Here is a 19,590-nt window from a genome sequence, read left to right as displayed (position 1 = left end):
ACACGTCCCTGGCGCCAGGGTGACACCTCCCCCACATCCCCCCGCCAAGTTTCAAGTCCTTGCTCCAAAGCAGAGGCACCAGAGCTTCTCAAGAAAACACGGGGAAGAATTTTTTTTTTTTTTGCATGGGCAAAATGTATTTAGCTGCAACTTTCAAACAATAATTCCTCCTGAGGTGCGGCTGTAGGACACAGCCTGGAAGCGACCTCTGGGGTCATCAAGACCCGTCCCGTCGCAGGGGCACGGGGCATATCAGCCCGAAGGGTTTAAGTTTAGGAAAGTTACAAGCAACTGAAAACTGGGTCTTCTAGTGCAAAGTGTTGGGCAGCTTTAACTAGAGGTGGCACTACCAGCTCTGCGTATGATACCCGGAGTATAAAGTGTGACCAAACTTACGTGAGTGATGCAATGAAAGAAGACGGGACTTGGCTGGCGTACTTTTAGTTTTAGTCATGTTAGCGTGCAAGTGTTTTTGAGCACTTGTATGTTGCCGTCTTTGAATGTACTATCTTGTAGTGTCCTGCTATTCTGGTTTGTATTTTGTTAGCGCTTTCACGACTCTTAATACAGAAGAGATGTGCGCATAATTCCAATTTATTTGCTCGCATGTACTGGAGGATAAAGAGCATTCATCTGTTGACACAGGGAGAAGGCCCGGCAGCGGTTCAAGGGAGTATAATTGCATTTGATTAGTGCAGAGAGCTTGGCAGAGCGGATCTTCTGAGACTTCACCCTGGCGCTGATCTTTCAGAGTCAGAGATCAGGGACACGAGGGAACATCAGAGGCCCGACTCTGCAAATCTTCACACAGTTCTACAATGTAAGTATAATTCCCTGAAATGCTGGGGCGACTCATTACCTTGCAGCTCTCACTCCAGCTGCTGAGTCTAGCATTTGTTGGGTTTGTTAAGGAGGAGCTGAAGGCGCAGAGTGGCACCTCACTGTCCTTCCACATCTTATGTACTTTAAAAAAAGCGTTTAGCCTGTTTTTCTTAACTTAGAAGATGTTGCTCATAGAAAGTCCCGGAAGAATGGATTGAGCCGCTATGTAACACAGAGAATAGAAGATGGGACCTGACGTTTTCCTCTGGACTATCCTCCTTTTTTTTTTTTTTTTAATTAATGCTAAAAAAAGGGGAGCTGGCTCTGGTTTCAAATAAGCCTCCAAGCTGGGTTTGAGAAGCCCTTAAGCTAATTCTCGGGTGCACGTTGGCTGAGTTGATATCAGTGGGGATTGGTTGGGGTTGGTCCTGCTTTGAGCAGAGGGTGGGACTAGATGACCTCCTGAGTTCCCTTCCAACCCTGAGATTCTGTGATTCTATGATTGATTGATTCAGTGCTTCTGGCCTCTGAACGTGGGCAGGTTTGGGTGTTGGAGTTCCAGTTTGGCTGCCCTCCAAGTAAAAAACCACTTTTACTGGAAAAATGAAGTGAGCTACGCAAGATGGGTCCCGGTGACATCACAGGTACATGCGAGGTGATTGGTCATCCCTGAACTAGAGCCACATGTGGTGATGTGCTAGGCTCTGGAGCCAATCTGCAAGCCAGGAGCGGGTCTGGTGACTCTCAGGAGAGGTATATAAGCCTTGCAGGAGACGTAGCAGCTCAGTCTGCCCAGTGTCACATTCTGGGTTGGACCTGTCCCCTGTCTGATAGTGGTGACAGACTCTGCATGCCTTTGCCTGCTCCAGCCCTACCCGTGCCTTGTTCCGACTCTGCTCTTGACTCCTGGCTCCGGCTCCAACCTCTGGTTCCTGGCCTGGCTGCCACCACACTGACCGCTGAGCCGGACTGCCGCGGCTCCAACCGCTCGGCCTGACCCTCCATGTCTCAGGTTCTGGCAGTAGGGTCGTCTCGAGTTAAGCAATACCACGCATAGAATTACCCATGGTTCCAAGTAACTAGGGGTGTGAGGAAGGCAAATGAGGAGCGCTAGCTCTACTGGGAATCACCGCAGGTCCAAGGGTAGCCTGGTGATTAAGGCGCTGGAGTGGGATTTAGGAGATTGGGATTCACTTCCACGTGTCACGTAATCCTACACCTCCATTTCCCATCTTTGAATGGGATCGTATTCCCTCTGGCTGTTTGGACTGTAAGCAAGGACCATCTCCCACTCTGTCTCTACACAGCGCCTAGCCCAATCTCTGAGGCATCTGGGTGCTACTAGAATATTAATTCTGGTCCCAGCGATATGATGTAGGTCCTCAAGTGTGCATCTAACCTAAACAGCAACTCCAGGGGAGGGAAGTAACTCACGGACTCTACCATTAGACTGGCTTGCTAACGTAGAGGAATGTTCTACCGCCCGCTGATCACTGCGTTATAGACCTGCCATTTTAAAGTGATCTGTGACCATTAGCATTTTAGTCCACAGTGATGGAGTTCTGAGGAATGGAAAAGCCGCTTGGGGCAAGTCTTGCCTGCTTTAGAGTTAATGGAAAAATAAGCTGGTTAGCCTTCAGAATGTAATTCACAGCCCCTTATAGGACAGCTGTCTTCAGGTATGTATTTTTGCAGTGACTGTCGGAAAGAACAACACAAAGAGTTCCCATTGTGGGCGGACGCTGTGCATGGGCGGATTGTGTTTGATCTGAGTCAATGTCACATATGCTAATAACAGTGGTGTGGGAGACGGTTTCCAATGGGAAGCATTCACTCTGATTGTAAGAGTTGCGGATATACTTATGAATGAAGCTGCGTAGCTGGCTGGCCTTGCAAGGTTTTACACTTGGCTTGATGGCATTTCTCTGCTTGTAATGCAATAACTTTTGAATGCCACATCCAATTAATTCCAAAATTTAAGGGAATGTTCCAGGCATCAATGGCCAGAACGCTAATGACATTTTTGGGGAGGGGAACTGAAAGTGGAAAATGGGGGACATCCGGAGGAGCCCCTGGCATTTAGCTATTGGCTTCTGCCACCTCTGTAATTATTGGTTGATGGCAATCATTAGCACATTCCCACATAACAACCTCTCCTTTTAGCCTTGCCGATACTCCCAATAGAACCTAAAAGTGTTGACACTTCGTTGAAGAGAACGAAAGAAGAATAATGTATAACAAATGGAAGAAAGGGGAATTTGATAGTAAGGAATATAAATCAGAAGTTAGGAATTGTAGAAAATTGATAAGGGAAGCAAAGGCACACAAGGAGAAATCTATGGCCAGCACAGTTAAGGACAATAAGGAGTTTTTTTGAATATATCAGGAACAATAAGAATCCTGACAATGGTATTTGTCCATTACTAGAGGGAAATGGTAGAATTAACAATAATAATGCAGAAAAGGCAGAAGTGTTCAATAAATGTTTCTGTTCTGTATTTGGGGGAAAAACAGATGATATGGTCTCATCCTATGGCGATGAGAACACTCTTTCCATTCCAGTAGTATCGGTGGAGGATGTTAAACAGAACCTACTAAAGTCAGACATTTTTAAAGCAATAGGTCCAGATAACTGGCATCCAAGAGTTTTTAAAGAGCTGTCAGAGGAGCTTGTTGGACCATTAATGTTGATTTTCAATAAGTCTCAGAGTACCGAGGAAGTTCCAGAAGACTGGGAGAAAGCCAATGTTGCGCCAGTTTTTAGAAAGGGTAAACTGCATGACCCCAGGTAGTTCATGACGTGATAAAAAACCTAGAATGCTGTCAAATTAACATCATACACATTAAATGGATTTAAAACTGACTGATTGATAGATCTCAAAATGTAATTGTAAATGGGGAATTGTTCGCAAGCAGTGGGGTCTTGCAGGGATTGGTTCTTGGTCCTACGCTATTTAACATTTTTATCAATGACCTAGAAGAAAACATGACATCACTGATAAAGTTTGCAAATGACTCACAAATTGGGGGAGTGGTAAATAATGAAGAGGACAGGTCATTGATTCAGAGCGATCTGGATCGCTTGATAAACTGGGCGCAAGCAAACTGTGTATTTTAATATGACTAAATGTATACATCTAGGAACAAAGAATGTCGGCCATACTTACAGTATGGGGGACTCTAACCTGGGAAGCAGTGACTCTGAAAAAGATTTAGGGGTCATGGTGGAGAATCAGCTGAACACGGGCTCTCAGTGCGACGCTGTGGCCAAAAGAACTAACGTGACCCTCGAATGCATAAACGGGGATCTTGAATAGGAGTAAAAAGGTCATTTCACCTTTATATTTGACACTGGCGCTACTGCTCCTGGAAGACTGTGTCCGCTTCTGGTGCCCATAGTTCAAGAAGGATGTTGAGCAATTGGAGAGGGGTCAGAGAAGAGTCATGAGAATGATTAAAGGATTGGAAAACCTGCCTTATAGTGAGAGCTTCAAAGAGCTGAATCTATTTAGCTTAACAAAGAGAAGGTTAAGGGTTGACTTGATTAGTATCTACATGGGGAACTAATATTTAATAATGGGTTCTTCAGTCCAGCAGAGAAAAGTGTAGCACAATCCATTGGCTGGAAGTTGAAGCTAAACAAATTCAGACTGGAAATAAAAGGTACGTTGTTAACGGTGAGAGTGACTAACAGTTTACCAAGGGTCATGGTGGGTTCTCCATCACTGGCTTTTGAAATCAAGACTGGATGTTTTCCTAAAAGCTCTGCTCTAGGGATTATTCTGGGGCAGGTCTCTGGCCTGTGCCATACCGGGAGTCAGACTAGATGCTCACGCTGGTCTCTTCTGGCCTTGGCATCTATGAGAATAAGAATGGTGGTGGGAAGGGGGCACACAGATCCCCTGGCATGGGGCAGAGCGGGAGGGCTGCAGGGAGTCCCTAAAATAGATGGGGATGGGAGGATGACAACAGGGAACCTGTGTGGGGTGGGAGGGGGGAATTGAGGGATGTAAGGAGCCCAGATGGGCTTCTAATGGAACAGGTGACAAATGTGGGTTCTCTTAAAAGCTTATTCCATTCCATAGCTCTTAGTGTTCTGAATAAGAAAGCTGGGTCTAGCGGTTTCTGGGCTATTCTTGCCTGTCCCGAGGCAATACTCTTGTGAGAGTGCCTCGAATCCTCAACCGGATTGGTCTCTGTTCAAGCCAAGGTACAAACATGGCAAATGGCCTTCCCTGTCCTAAAGCGCTTACAACCCTAGAGTAACACAGAAAGCTACGGTCGGTTAAAAACATTCCCATCCAGCTGGTGGTTCCAGCTAAAGGTGTGGTGTGAACCAGTCCCAAAACTGAATGCAGGTTTGCTGGGCGAGGTGTAACAAAATACAGGAGAAAAATTAAGGGCCCCCTCCCCTTTTGTTTATAATCACGGAGCAAGTTTTAGTTTGATTTCTGACGTCTAAGAACAAAGGAATAGGATTTGATATAAATTTGGACTCTAAAAAAGCTGCAACATTTGCAATGTATTGTGTCTCTGGCTTGATACCTTTAACTGCTGATATGGTGGCCTATAATGTGGGGAGAGAAATCTATTGATTATGATTTGAATGTGTTTTTCTTAACCAGGGCTTGCAGGTTAGCCAGGCAGAATATTTTCCGTAGAAGGCAGAATATGTATTCCTAAGTATCTGAGAGTTTATGAATGAGAGAGCAGGATTGTAGGAATGTTCACAGTGAATTTCAGCCTACTGGATTTAAGGAAATAAATGTATACCCCAAAACCGGTGGCGTGGGGGATTTCTGTTGTCCTCCATGGCAGGAAGAGATCTCAGCTTTTGACACAAGTGCTTTGTTTGACATGCTCAGTCGAAAACTCTTGGGAGCGCTGAGTATATTGCTGGCACAAAGGCTTGTTTGGGAAAGTTTTTGATCTGTGTAAATGCCTTGGAACTCTTTCAAGCCACACAATTTAACAGCCAACAGCGAGCACAAGGGCAAAAACTGGGAGTGGGAGGAGGTGGGGCAGCCTAAGTGATAACTACAACGCAGTGGAAACGGGGGCTGTTTCTACCCCAAGCTGGAGTCTAGCTTTCAGAGAGCTAGGTAGTAGTTTCATTTAAGATGTTCCTACACCAGTGCAAGAACAGCCTTCCGCATGCAGGCCCACTCGACGGGATCATAGGCTTTTCCCACAGGCAGTCCGGTGGTCGTGAGGACAGAAGGAACGCAAATGAGGCTTCCTGGCCCATTAAAATAGATTCTTTTAAGTGTAATAAGGCTTTGGACAGTTGGCAGGTGGGACTGTGGCTTCTTGAATAGAATACTGCTCTTTAAATGTAAAAGGCTGTGCGTTGGGCATTGACGTTCCGGTTTGATGCCCACTGATTTGAACGGAGAGTAAAACCGTAAAGCTCCAACACAACTTAGGGTACGTCTACACTACGAGATTAATTCGAATTTAGATAATTCGAATTTGGGAAACAGATTGTATAAATTCGATTGTGCACGACCACACTAAGCACATTAATTCGGTTTTTAACCACATTAATTCGGTGGTGTGCGGCCACACTACCCCATTAATTTTAACCACATTAATTCGGTGGTGTGCGGCCACACTACCCCTAATTCGAATTTACAAAATCGATTTTGGTGCTACTCCGCTCGTCGGGGTGGAGTACAGAAATCGATTTTAAGCGCCCTTTAATTCGAAGTAACTGGCTCCGTTGTGTGGACGGGTTAAGGATTAATTCGGATTAACGCAGCTAAATCCGAATTAAAGTCGTAGTGTAGACCAGGCCTTATTCTGATGTTGAGTGATGCAGGAGTGTCTTGGCTGGCGGAATAGCATGCAGCCCATGTGGACTTAGGGCTATGTTATGGCTGAGCCACCCTCTGCATTCCCTTCGTGTGCAAAGCGCATCACTTTACGAGAAGTATTTAGATGAGCTCAGTGTTACGAAACTGTGGTCTCCTGGGGTAAAATCTGTTTATGAAAATCAGACACAGCAAGGGCCAAAGTGCAGAACGACGACTGTTAATTTTTAAATGAAGTGAACTGAGATGAATGCGAACTGTGTCCTCAAGCTGCAGCTAATCTTCCTGATTCTCCCTTCTAACTGAGTTCACACCACTCAGCTTCATGTTTTGCATGGCCCGTGGGGACTGATTTTACTGTTTCCCCCCTAGGAACAGAGACATTGTCATGGCTGGAACAGACCAATGGCCAGCTCTAGCCTTGTGTCTTTTCTATCCCTGTGATCCCCCCAAAAATATAGCCAGGCCGGAAAGGAGAGGGTGGTATGAACAATGGTGGCAGGAGAACACAGTCGGACACATGCTTGGGGGCTGAGTGCACAGCCCTGTATCACACAATACGGGAAACCTGAGCCGCTATCACTCGTTAATATCACTAGTAACTGCTTGGATGATAGGGATCAGGGAACCAGATTTCAAAGTTAACAGACGCTTCGTTTTCCAGCAGAACAGTGAAGCGAGGGTTACATCAGTGTAAGCATCAAGAACAACTCCACCGAAGTGAACAGACGCCTGCGTAAGCAAGATGAGAATCAGGCCCCCAGGAGCAGTCAAGGCACATTTCCTGCCTGCTACCCAGGGGGCTCTTTCACGCTGCGATTGGGAAACACCTCAAGTGAGCACTGAGAGGACAGCAGTGGAAAGGGGGGGACCACAGCAGCCAACAGCCCAGGCTCTAAGACCTCGTGAGGTGGGACAGTCCCAGACCTCAGGCAGCAGCCCCAGACGCAATGTCTACACCACAATTAAACAGCCCCTCAGCCGGAGTCCCTCGAGCCCTGGTCAGTTGGCATGGGCCAGCCACGGGTCTGCAGTTAAAGTACTCAGTCACAGCTGCATGCCGCAGCTGGGTTCTTGGGAACACTCCTTTTCCTTCTCAACTCCCAGAAGTCTGACACAAGGTTAAGAGCCCTCTGCGAAGACATCAAGAGACGCCACTGTGTAAGTGCAGGATCAGAAGACAGATAGGATTTCAGCTCCTGTGTATTGTAAGTCTCCCCATTTTTTTTTCAAGGAAGCTTTTAAGTTAGAAGCAGAAAAATGTAATTAAGATCAGAAACTAAGCAAGGAGCTTGCCCCAGGAAAAAACAGGCTGACAGGAGGAATACGCTTTGCTTTAGCCAGGAGTCCTATGCTGCCAGCTTAAAAATGTCAGGTTTTAAAAAGAAAAAAATTGCCAAAACACATGCTGCTGCTGAGTGTGTTTTCAGACACTGAGCTATTGGTTATGGTGTGAAGGTCCGTGTAACGGCAGCACATGGAAATGTAATGCCTCTGCACAGGCCCTGGCCAGGAGATTTTCAAAAGTCTGTTCCACGCTAACTTAGTTCTCTGCACTATTTTATCTGGAGAGGCCATAATAAGTAGAAAAGTGCATTATTAACATAGCAATGCAATTACACCAGCTAGAGTAAAAGTTAAAGGGGTATCTATTGTCATGCTTCAGGGCACAACCTAGACTTGCGGAGTAAGGTCAGGAAGAAAGTCACCACATATACAGCCACATAATGGTATAGTCCAGTTCAGCATTGACTTTTGAAGTGGAACCTTCCCACTTGATGATCCTGCTCTCTGTTGGCAGCGAACTTGATGTGGCTTTGGCAAAGCCCATTTCACAGCAAAGCATTGCCCTGTTTCTCCAGGAATGCTGCAAAACTCCCCCTAAAAAGGGCCCTGTCAAGATAAAAAATCAAATAGGGTCATGCCGTTTGTGTATGGGACTTTCTTAACACCCGTGCATGTTGGAATGAGAGTTATAATGCCCTTGTTTATCTTGTGCTGGCCGTTGACATCTGGGCTCCATGTGATTAGCATGATGGTTCTAGAGACTGGTTAGTTTTGCTCTCCAGTTCTCACGTGTTAGAACAAGACTCTCTGGGTTCCCAGCTTGGCAGGGGAATGCTGGAATGTAAATAAATTGTGTAGAATCTTTTTTTCCCCATGCATTATTTTTTTTAGTTGAGTAATTTAAATGCCAGGGGCTTAGTCTCCTGAGAGCTATTATACTTTGGTCTAATCGTGAACTCTGTGAAGAAAGTGAATCAGGAAGTGTTATTTACCCCTTCCCATAACACAAGAACCAGGAGTCACCCCATGAAATGAATAGGCAGCAGGTTTAAAACAAACAGAAGGAAATACTCCACACAACACACAGCCTGTGGAACTCCTTGCCAGGGGATGCTGTGAAGGCCAAAACTAAAATGGGGTTCAAAAAAGAACTAGATCAGTTCCTGGAGGATAGGTCCATCAATGGCTATTAGCCAGGATGGGCAGGGATGTAACCCCAGGTTCTGGGTGTCCCTAAATCTCTGACGGCTAGAAGCTGGGACTGGACAACAGGGGATCAGACACTCCCCTGTCCATTCCCTCTGAAGCATCTGGTACCAGCTGCTGTTGGAAGACAGGAACCTGGGCTAGATGGACCATTGGTCTGACCCACTCTGGCCATTCTTATGTTTTAATTCTGGTCGTTCGCTTGGTGGCCTGTGATATGCAGGAGGGCAGATGAGATGTTCTGGCGAATCTTTCTGGCCTTGAACTCCGTGGCTCTGGAGAACCTGGGGCAGACCAGGGAGTGCCCAGGTGGCTTTGGGCCTCCCTAATTTTGGCCTTCTCCAGGAACCAGCGCAGCCCCCGAAGTGAATTGGATCCAGCTGCCAGTCGGCTGCTCTCCCTCCCGTCCCGACCCCTACGTCAGCTGGGCTGTTTTGGGCTGCTTACGTTGGCCTAGGCTGGGGGAAACCTCCAAGGGGCTGTTCCCCCCACCGGGACCCTCTTGCTGAACAGAATTGGATCGATGTTTGGGGTGGCAAGGACTGGTTTATCCAGCTTAGACCGTCTGCTTGGGGCTGCCCAGTGCACAGTAGCTCGCATTGTTGTGGCCATTGATAACCGGTTTCTTTCATCCTGTAGCTTGTCCCCTCCCAAGCTGCGGCATGCGTGGACATCGGCGTTAGAATGTAGGCTGGCACGTTCTGTGGCAGACGCGTCCTGGCTGAGGCCTGAGAGTGACCTGCAGAACTGAGATGCATCTGCCTGGTCAGATCTTGTAGTTCTGTTTGTTTCTCTCTCCCATCATCCCTTTCTGGGATGAAGGGGGATCAGTACAGGTAGGAGCAGAGGTGGGGGCGTCATGTACAGGCTCAGGGAGGACGTGCCAGGGGCCTTCCAGGGTATCAAACTTCCAAAACCAGGTGAGTTCTGAGGCTGGGACCGAATCTTGCCTTCCCTCCCTGTTGCTGATTTCCCCGGGGAAAGCCATGCACCTGTAGAACCTGCAGAACAAACCCAGCTTCCTCGGGTGTGAAATGCCAGCCAGCCAGTCCCCCCAGTCCGTGTGGGCACTTCCTCCTCACTGCACTGCGAGACTTGTATTGCCCCGGCTTGAACTCTGCCATGTGACTCTCTGATCCTTTGCTGAGGAACAGGGTCAAGTTTCTCTCTGCCTTACCCAAGCCGAGGGAAGGCCTCTGAGCACCCGGGTTTGCCAGGGACGAGTTAATGTCCCCTGCTTGCAAAAAAAAAAAAGAAAAGAAAAGAAATTAAAACCCCAGCAGTTCCTCCTTCTGTATCCACTGGGTAAAAAATTAACCAGCTTTTACAGCTAATTGGATGATTGTCCTACAAGACAAAAAGCTACCCATTGATCGCAGGCAAAGGAGCGCTGGGAAGGAGGTGTAATTACTGCTCTGCAAACCCCCCGAAAAGCCCTACGTTGGGAAGACGCGCACGCACTGCCAGTAGCTTTTGCTTTGCCCTAGCTGGTTACATTTGAGACTGCGTTTGAGCAGAGTTTGCTTTGTGATAAAGAAAGGCCCAGCAATCTTTCCTGAGGCCGGGCTTGGCCGGCGGTCTGCCAGCTTGCTAGAGGAGGACATGGCAAGGAAACAAAGTTCAGGGCTTATTTATTTTTGGAAGACAAACTGTGCACGCCTGTCTGTAGCCAGGCAAATGGCATGATTTTTATTGATCTGTTTTTCATCTGGTGCACGGAAGAGAAGTAGCCTTAATATTTACCAGCCCAGATATACAATTTACTTGCATGCCTTTTTTGGGGCGGGGAGCGATCCGCTGGCTCTGGACAAATGATTGTTCTCGCTTCCGCTCGATGCAGCATGGTCCAAGCGGTGCGCAGGGCTCGTACATAGGAGTCCCAGGGATCTGTTGCTTGGGTGCCCGAAGCCGGCTTGCATGAAAGCCCTTTGGTGTCGCGGCCCCTGGCAGCCTGTGACACACCGTGCGCCCGCATATGCCAGTGCTTGCAACGGTACTCAGATAAATGCCACCCTGGTGCTTGCCCTTGGCCTGTGCGGAACTGGGTGCTGTGTCCTCCATTGCTGGCGCAGCGACTGCTCAGATACGGGCTGTGCCTGTCCAGTTGGTCCCCCCCAGTGAAATTCCCCGCATCCTGCCCACCCTTCAGGGACGGCTCGGAGCATGGGCCCCGCCTCCTGCCAAGCCCCTCGCTGGCTAGCTGTATGCAGGCCAGAGAACGGTGCTGCCCCACACTTGGGTTGTCCATCGTCTAAAGCAACGAAGAGACACCAGTACAATGATATTTCCACTGCATGAGCAGAAACTCTGTGCATCCCCCTAGGGTTCCTTGCAGCGTTGTTCTGGGAAGCCTCCATTTGGATCCATCCGAGCTTTAGCCCCCCCAGAAAAACCCGAGAGAAGGAAACTTAGCGAAGCTTCAAACCCAAATCCTAGAAACATAGATTCCAAGGCCCGCAGGGAGCATTGTGAGCGTGTAGTCTGACAGCCTGTACAGCACAGGTCAGAGACCTGCCCCTAACAATTCCGGGAGCAGAGCTTTCAGAGAAACATCCCATCTTGGTTTAAAAAGGCTCAGTGACGGAGACTCCACCATGACCCTGGGTAAATTGTTCCAAGGATGAATTATTCTCACCATTAAAAATGTACGCTCAATTGCCAGTCTCTGTGTGCCAACTGCCTGCAGATCTGGTCGCCCCATCTCAAAAATGTCATATTAGATTTGGAAAAGGAACAGAGAAGGGCAACCAAAATGATCAGAGGGATGGAACAGCTTCCATAGGAGAGATTAAGAAGACGAACTGTTCAGCTTAGAAAAAAGATGACAGGTGGCATATGATAGAGGTCTGTAAAATCATGACTGGTGTGGAGAAAGTGAATAAGGAAGTGTTATTTACTCCTTTCCCATAACATAGGAACCAGGGATTAACCAATGACATTAATAGGCAGCAGGTTTAAAACCAACACAAGGAAGTACCTCTTCATACAACCAACAGTCAACCTGTGGAACTCTTTGCCAGGAGATGTTGTGAGGCCAAAACTATAACAGGGTTCAAAAAAGAACTAGATAAATTCATGGTGGATAGGTCCATCAATGGCTACTAGCCAGGATGGGCAGGGATGGTGTCCCTAGCCTCTGATTACCAGAAGCTGGGAATGGGTGACGGGGGATGTATCACTTGATGATTCCCTCTGGGGCACCTGGCATTGGCCATTGTTGGAAAACAGGATATGGGCTAGATGGACCTTTCGTCTGACCCTGGATGGCCGTTCTTATGCAACAGTCCTGCAGGGGGCGCTGACTTACGTACTGATTGATCACCATGTATGCTGTTGGCTTTGGCTCAGTAGCCAAGTTCAGAGCTGTGGGTCTCTGGATCACCTGAATCCTGCGGTGATGTGTTTCCAAATCTAGACTTTGGAGGGTCTCTTACACCCAGGCCCACCTGTTGGTGGTCTATATAGAGCAGAGGGAAATAAGACTTAAATGGGCGGGAGCCGTTCTGAGAATCTGCACTGGAGTTGTGCTGCATAGGCCGCCATACAGCAGTTGGCTGGCCTGGGCCACTAATCAGTGGGGCTGATTTAAAATCAGTGACTTGGAGGGTGGAGGCTCTGTATACTCTTTGATCAGTCTCCCACGCCAGCCGGTTCTCCCTTTCCTGTGCTGCACCCAGAACTGGCACCGCTCTGGTGAGCTTTAACAGAATGAACAAACTTACTGTTGTAAAAACGAAAGGCGGCCGTGTCTGGGGGGGGACGCGTGTTTCAGGCAGGCTGGGAAGCGAACTGGCTTCTCTAAATAGATGTGAGAAAGTTACAAGCCATTAATAAGCGGAGCCGAGATGGGAATGGATCCCACGGGGGCATCTAAGCAAGGCCACTTTCTGTGCATGCCTCGCAAATGAAAAACAAGTTCATTCGTTTCTCGGTGGGCTGCGGCGGTTTTAGAAGTGCTTTGTGGGAAAAGGAATCCAGAGGGGAATATTCGGGCGACTTGTTGTTGCAGGAGGGGAACAGTGACAGCTGCATTCGCTATCCACATGCAGAGCTAATGAGGAGCTTTTTAACGGCCGCTGGCGTACGAAGGAATGGGAGGAAGTGGCAGGCCCGAATGCTCTGTCAGCAGCTACTGCCATTTGGGAATGGATTGCTACGGGAGAGGAGGGCCAGCGTGTTACAGCTCCCCCTTGATCCTTTCGAAGCCCTGAATGCAGCATCAGACCCTAGTGGGAGTAGCAAGAACTCAGCATCTCTCGCAATCTTAGGCCAGAGACTTTTGACCCCTGGTCCAGCAAAGCACTTTTAAGCACGTGAGTACTCCCGTTGGCTGCTCATAGAGCCACGGGACTTGAAACAAAGCACGTGCTCTGCTGGGCTGGGTCTGCAGAGCCGATGAAAATAGCTCCGCGGATGTAATCGCCGTCTCGGAGCAACGGGCAGCGACACGGGATGGTGATTTAGTTTTTCCTATATGGCCATGGAAATTAAAACGGCTCCCACTGTTAGCTCCGCAAAGGAGGCCAGCGCTGGGGACGGACGGGTGGCGAGCGGCCGTCTGGCTGGTGGGGGCTTCCTCCTGGGAAGCAGGTTGGCCCGTGTAGCAGGGAAGAGAACATCCCATCAGGATGCATGGGGAACCTGAGCTTGTCAGATCTGTCAGCGCTAAACTCTGCTTTTTTGACTAGGCTCGTGGACCGGAGCGGAACCCAGACCCCGTGCTGGGGGGAGGGAAGGAATGCCCGGCCAATTTTTGCTCTGATTACTGTTAAATAAACACTTGAGTCAACCAGTAATTAAAAAATGTCTTGCCACTCTAGAGTAAACAGAGAGCTTAGATTCTTCAGTGTCTTTCCTTGCCCTGTCGGGCTGTCAGCTACAATAGGGGCTTCTGGTTCAGTCCTTCATCTGGTCTTGTATTGGAGAACAGGTTTGTTTCCAGTGACCAACTCTCCTCCTAACGCAGCTGCTATAACACCTTCCTGCTTTACGTGCGCGGTAAAGCGCACCACCAGTCGCCCGATCCTGAGGATTTGTACCCATCACTCTTGGAGGCTTCGCTTGGGTGTCTCAAGGTAGTCCGATAAGTGCTAGTCCCGGTAGGGTGTTTGCAGAATCGGGCCCTTTACTCTCCGTACCCAGCTCTCCTGAAGGGCTGCGTGCATTGAGCCTGGTTCTCCATTGCCATCCAAGGAATTTCAAACAAAACAAAACCACCTTAGTTTCTTGCAAAATATTTTGTGAAATATACCCCCCCCCTTACCCTTCCTCCCTAGCTCTGGTGTGCTTCCTCAGAAGCATATTGCATTGGTCCCAGAAAGACACCGGACTAGAGACGCTGCTGGTCTGAAATAGCTAAATAGCAGTGATCATGAGGTGGAGGAGCGCTGCCAGTGATGGAGAGCAGAGATCTCTCTTCTTTGTGTAAGTTTAAAACAAAAAATCCACACAAAGATTTTGCTCAACACGCTTAAAATCCAAACTGCCCCTTTTTGCTCCCAATTGCAGGGGGCAGTCGGTGGCCCAGCGACTCTGATCTCAGAGGTTCCAGTTACTGGAGTTAGAGATGAGTTCCCCCTTTGCACTCTGCGCAGTCATTTCCCTCCGTGACCCGCGTCTGAGTCAGCCAGGCCCCTGCGCGCCCCTCTGGAACGTGGGAGGGTGCTTGGGGGGAAGACTGCACTCTCGTCTGTGCTTGCGGCAGGGGACAGAACAGGCTTCATTAGCAAAATGATGGTGCCACCCCCAAGAGGTGGCTTAATGTGACCCTTTTTGGGGGGGTGGGGGAGTAGCAAAACTGTATAGAAATGTTATACCGAGAGAGAGAGAATAATAGAGAGAATCCACTTAGTGCTATCAGGGATTTAAATCATAGGTATGCACAGAACAGGTCCAGCAGAGGCAGGAGCGGGGCTAGATCCTTCCTTCCTCTCCTATATCCCTCTACCCCCATTCACACCTGCCGTGGTAGTGTGCCCCAGCTCGCGTCTGGATAAACTGCACCTCTTGGGATAATTCAACAGCCTCCATGGCTCTCACGGGACTGCCAAGGAAAGGAGAGACAACCGTGGCAGCTCTAATGGCAGGTGTCACCAGGTGGCGCTGTCCTAGTCATCCACGTTCTTAGCATGTGAGCAAGTTTTGACTCTTGGGGAGACATGCTGCCATGTTATGTTTTGGGAGGTTTCTGTGTAGAGGCAGCCTGGGGAGAGAGGTTGCTATGCAAGCAGGAGAGTTTGCTCTCTGCCTTGTCTCCGATGCCTCAAGGAGGAACAGGGCGCTGCAGTTGGGCCGAGATTCCTGGAAGAAGGGACGGCTTTGCATGCTCCTTTGACCGCCTCTGTTCCAGGACTGGTGTGTGTGTAAAATCAAGGAGTTACCCTTGGAGTGTACCCGGATTCTTTTACTTTAATTTCTCCTCCGCTGGGAAGCTGACCAGCAAGACTCCAGACATTAGTGACTGCTCAGCAGAGATGTTGTAATGGGACGCTGGGCAACACAGCCGTCCTATGGGACTGGCTTTTGATCATGCCTGTAAAATTCACCCCTCCAGCTTCTCTCTCCAGGCCCAGAATCCCATTTAGCCTTTTAGAATTTGTTTGTTCTCTGTTTCAGATCTGATGAAATATTTGCTCTTGGGAAACAGCAAGCAAGCAGCAAGCATGTTTGAACAGTGTTCTAGAGGGCTAGGTAGTTGGTGTGTGTGTATATATATACACACCATATAAACAATATATGTATAAACAAAATCTTAAGCAAACAAATCCACATTAGTTGCTTTATCAAAAGGTCGTCTATTCAGCGTTCTTGGCCCATCTCTCCTGTTCTCATTAGTTCCTTTTAAAATTAGCAGGCAGCTTCTGCTGGAATGGCTATTCCTGTGACGGGATTGGAACTGAACAGCTTAGAGGAGATGAGGATTTTGTTCATTAGAGCCCAAATCAGAGGCAGAAACGCGAAAGCGGGCAATAAAGAGACGTCGGCTTTAAGGTTTGGTTAATGGCCTTTAAAACCCACCTCCCCAGAGTCTGGCCTGTGCTGCTTTAAAACAGGAACAAGCAGGCCCCAGGGCGACGTCAAGGATTTTTTGGTAAATTACAAAGCTCTCGCGACGGATCAGCTTTCTCCACTCGATATTCTGACTTCCCCTGCTTGGGACTGGCAAGCGCTTTGCGAAGTAGCTCGAAAGCGTATCCCAGGGCTGCTGTGAACGCCTCTCTGTCCTCTCCTGAAACCGAAGAGCGGAACGAAGGGCGGGGGTGGGGGCAGTGGGAGAGGCTCCGGGAGGGTGTTTAAAGCTGCTCGGTGCAAGCGCAGAAGCAAGGGAATGAAACTGCACAAAGAATGACTGACTCGTGACCCAGGTGGGCATAGGGAGGCCTTTCCATTGTTCGCTGCTGATCAAACCCTGCTGCTGGAAATAGCTTCTTTGCTCATGACTCCTCATCAGGCGCCGCTCTGATGTTTTGGGTTTTGTGCGGGGGGGGAGAGGGCTTGGTTTCCATTGCTGGGCCCTCCTGGTTTGGAAATGCGCTGGTGTTCGCTAGCCCAGATGTGTCTGTAAAGGTGACGGCGTGGAGTTGGAGGCAGAGCTGTAGCTGTCTGACGTTCGCCCTCTCTGATGCTTTTCCGCTTGTGTTTACTTGAGCCTGTCGCCTCCCGACTGGAAATGAGAGGCCCGTACTGCTGTCGGTTACGTGCGTGCACCGCGGTGGGCAGGACTTGGCTGAGTCTCATTCCCACCCCCACGGCCAAAGCACCATTGCAAATAGTTAATCCTAAAGCTGTGCTCCTAATGAGCTGGCCCACATAAGTGGATCTAAATCGGGGGGAGTTCACTAGGGTCGGGTATTTCCTCCCTCGCTGGCTGTTGGGGGAGATGCTGCATAAGGGGCACCTGACTGCGGGGACAGTCCTAGCCAGGGGCCCCCCTTCTCCAGTGCCCGTGAGGCCTGGTCCTCTGAAGCGAACATGCATGAGCCTGGGTGTTATCGGTACGCGCGGCTCTGTCTCGCTGAGCGGCTGCTTCTCCAGCTCTGCCGCTCACACCTGCACCCACACACTCAGTCCAAGGCCTTGCCCACCCTCTGCTTTTTGTATCGGCCAGCCTAGGGGGAGACAAGCTGGTGGGTCCCCGTCAGGTTTCTAATGCAGCAGCTCGACTAGCACTCGGGACAGAGGGACCAGGACTGGATGGGCACGCAGGGCAAGTCCGTGCAGCTGCTCTCGTAACAAGGTTGAGGTTGTTGGTGGGGTGGGGAGGGATAGGCCGGCCCTGGTGCTGGATCTGCCTTGGGATGGCTGGTCTCTGAACGTGGCCCCGTGTGCATGGAGTCCAGGGCCAGGCGTCCAACCCCCTGGAGAATAGGAGCCTTGCATGAATCGTTCGGCACCGGCTAGTGCTGCCAGGGGTCTTACCCTGGGTGTTTCCACGAATGCATCCTCCACTGGCTTATGATCGAGGACCCGTGTGAGCAGGGAGCATTGTGCTGGCAGAGAACAGAGAAGGGCCTGGGAAACCCATTCACTCAGTCTTGCTCCCCCCCCCCCCGCGTCAAGTTTCCAAAGCCCAGCGGCAGTGGGAAGCCAAGCCAGCTGGCAACATGCCGCTGGGAAATGCTCTTTGCTGGAAATGTCTCTGCTGCCTTCCCGAGAGCCGACGGCTCCAGCCCAGTGCTGGGCTTGCGCGAATGAGGCCGGGGCTGCAGGTAACTCGTCAGAGGAGACTGTCCGGGTCGTACCAGGTGCCAGCCCAGGCTGGTGAAAGACGTTCCTGAGAAAGCCGGGGCGACATAGGGGCTGGGGAGCGCAGGGGACTCTCCCAACCATCTCTCCCTTTCTGGGCAGGTGGGGGCGCTCTGCGACGCCTGACACCGTGCAGAGCCTGTGAGCCTGAGGAGCAAAGCATAGGACAGTATCCAGTCAAAGCTACGGGGCTATGGGGGGGGACGGGGACGTCAGGATGCTCCACAGCCCCTCGTCATGCAAAACGTGCCCTGCAGTCTTCCAGGACCACGAGTGTTTGGAGTCTGGTTTGCACCCCCGGCAGGATGGCCCAGCCCGGCGCGTTGATTCGTGGCTCCCTCTCAGAGGGGAGGAAAGCCACCAACTGACCCACCGTCCCCGCTGCCTGCCGCGTTCTGGCTTCTCCTGGGAGGTCTCTCTCAAACGCTGCCCGGACCTGACCCTGCGTAGCTCACGCCGCCTCAGCCAGGCGTGGGGTTAGACTCACCCTCATTTATCAGCAGCGTGGTGCTTGCAGTGTCTCTGAAGCCCTCGGTGTGGGGTTCTGGGGCCCTTTTGTTCTCCCTCCCCAGTGCCCTGCTGGGAAGAGCTGGCCCCCAGGCCCTGCAGAAGCCGTCGGCACAGCTTCCAGTTCACCCAGTATAGAGCAGGATGTGGGGGGACAGCTCTGAGCCCAAACTCAAGCTCAGGGGTTGAGTGGAACAAACATGTTCCCGTATCTCGGCACGTGACGAGCCCACATGTCTTTTCCGTAGCGCTGACGGGCGGGGCAGGGCTCATGGGCGTCCAGGCTTCCAAAGCTAACAGCGGCTACTGGGACGGTAACGGGAGCTGGTCCTCCAGGCAGTCGCCTGCCCTGGGGATGGCGGCGTTGGGCATGTTAGCAAGAGTCTGATTTTCAATCTCTCTCTAAACGGTGGGCGCATCGCAGGGAGGGAAACCCTGGGGAAAAGCAGAGGCTGCAGAGATGTCCCGAGAACGCAGGCAGGTGGCTTCCTTGGGTGTGCTGCAACCCGCCTCGCCCCCTTTCCTTGCATGCCATGCTGTGCTCCCCGCCCCGGTGGCCGGCCGTGTAAGCTCTGCGAGGCAAGCACCGGTGTTTGTAACATATCTCATGCCCTGAGCACGCCGGGCACCTAATCACGTCACCCTAGTTACCACTAAACCGGCTGGAGTTCGCCGCTGCTGCAGGTCAGCAAGTTCAATCTTGTGTGGCTGGATTGTTTTAATCCTCCCGCCTTCTTTGTGGACAGCAGTTCAGGTTTCCCCTTCTCGTGGTGTGTTGAACTCCATACTTCGGGGGTGTAAACTGATCTACTGTGGGAGGCCAGGAAGTGGGCTTTTCCCTACACACCGCAAGGCTTAATTGGCTCCCTCCATTATGGTTTTACACCTTCCTCTGAAACACAGGGTATCAGGCACGGCCGGATTAGACGGGTTTGCTGGACCGGATCAGGTCACTGGCATGTTACGTGGGGGTTTGGCCGGAATTTCCTCCCTGCTGGAACGGAATCCAAGACAGATGCTGAATTTCCAGGCAATGTATGCTGAAATCTAGTGGAATAATGTTGGGAAACCCGCTCACCCTAGAAACAACTCAGCTAAGGTGCCAAATTGCTCCTGTATTCTCCCGCCGCTCCTTTCTGTATCTGGTTCTCTCGTTGTGGTCACTGCCTGAAATGTCTTCACCTGAAGGCCCCGTCCGCTCAAGTCTCCC

The 19,590-nt window shown here is 50.3% G+C and overlaps 1 protein-coding gene across 1 annotated transcript in view; it reads left to right on the top strand.

Moving 5' to 3' along the window:
• Window positions 1-660: 660 nt before the first annotated feature.
• SEMA4G (semaphorin 4G) overlaps window positions 661-19,590 on the top strand; it is a 77,646-nt gene continuing 58,716 nt past the window's right edge. The window contains exon 1 of the mRNA XM_026650936.2: window positions 661-820. The gene's annotated coding sequence lies outside the window, so the exon portion shown is untranslated. The remainder of the gene's footprint in view (window positions 821-19,590) is intronic.

This window comes from Terrapene carolina, unplaced genomic scaffold (genome assembly GCF_002925995.2).
Source record: "Terrapene carolina triunguis isolate 2854851 unplaced genomic scaffold, T_m_triunguis-2.0 Scaffold95, whole genome shotgun sequence".
NCBI lineage: Eukaryota > Metazoa > Chordata > Testudines > Emydidae > Terrapene > Terrapene triunguis.
Note: the sequence above shows the minus strand (reverse complement) of the source record. Positions and strands in the feature narration are given on the sequence as shown.